Source organism: Sardina pilchardus, chromosome 4 (assembly GCF_963854185.1).
Source record: "Sardina pilchardus chromosome 4, fSarPil1.1, whole genome shotgun sequence".
NCBI classification, from domain to species: Eukaryota; Metazoa; Chordata; class Actinopteri; order Clupeiformes; family Clupeidae; genus Sardina; species Sardina pilchardus.
This window is the reverse complement of record NC_084997.1, coordinates 17,356,532-17,357,978: the sequence shown is the minus strand read 5'-3', so window position 1 is coordinate 17,357,978 and position 1,447 is coordinate 17,356,532.

Below are 1,447 nucleotides of genomic sequence, written 5' to 3'. Positions count from 1 at the left end.
CACGGGGAAGGAGAGAGAGAGGGAGGTAGAGAGAGAGAGAGGGAGGTAGAGAGCTACACTTATTCCTCCCTCTTTCATCTCCCCTTCTCTCCTTATCTCTCTCACTCAGCCTATCTGTCTCTCTCTCATCTCTCATACGTACATCTATGAATTATTCCACAAATTTCCCTCCCGCAATTTTTCTGCGCTTAACGTTCCACTCCACGAATGGGCACCTCGACTACATCAATGGCTCATTGTCTTTTCGCGTGACCCAAATGTTATCGCTCATTATACCTTCAGTCTCCAGACAATTTTCTCTTCGTAAAACATGATACAGCCTTCCCCATCCATCCAATTCAAAAATCAAAAAAAGGCAGAAACGAGACAACAGTCGTTCCCTTTTGGATCAAACGAGCTGTGAAACAAGAGGACATGTGACTAGGGTGCCGGTGTGACTTTAGCACCTACAGACATCTGTTTCTCCCGCTCGCTCCGCTCCGATCGCGGAGCCACAGGCGTTTGGTGCGGTCGGTGGCAGAGGCAGAGTGATGGGCACGGGGGGGCATAACTCATCTTTAGTGCACAGAAGCCGTGCTCCGCCGGTCCCTCAGCTGCCACGACACATGGGCACAGGCATACGGGCGACGTGCCACACACACACACACACACACACACACACACACACATACTCTCTCTCTCTCTCTCTCTCTCTCACACATACACACACACACACACACACACACACACACAGTAATCAGTTTATGATGAATGGCTCCCCCCGGCACCATGGAGACCAGATAGGGGTGACCACAGAGTGTGTGAGTGTGTGTGTGTGTGTGTGTGTGTGTGTGTGTGTGTGTGTGTGTGCGGGGGGTTTGGGGAGGGATGCACAGCCGGGGTTTACGGAGGGGGGATGTCACGGAGACAATGAGGGAGTTTTTGTTTGAATGCCATCCCCCCAAGTCCAACCCCCAAGCCATCTGACTACTGTTGCCCATATTGCAATCACACTGTAGCACCTTAAAGCACATACTGTGAGCTCCTGCTGTAGGTAATTGCATCGTTCAAAAGCACTAAAGAATGTATAGATGGGATGCTATAGTAAATGCACTTACAGTATATCTCTGGATTGTCTGAAATTGACTACCTAAAACTATACAGTACACACACTGTACACACACACACACACACTGTACACACACACACACACACACACACACACACATAATATCGTTTCACCAATAGGCCGCCTCCACGCACACTTGAGCATCAGGTCTAAAGTGGAGTTAAAACTTCTAACCTGTGAAGTGATAACATTATCGAACTTTTCCATCTCATTAAATGTAATGCACACACATACACACACACACACACACACACACACACACACACACACACACACACACACACACACAGGACCCTGACGGTGTTTGGAGCAGGTTGTTGGCCCTGGACTATTTTGGTC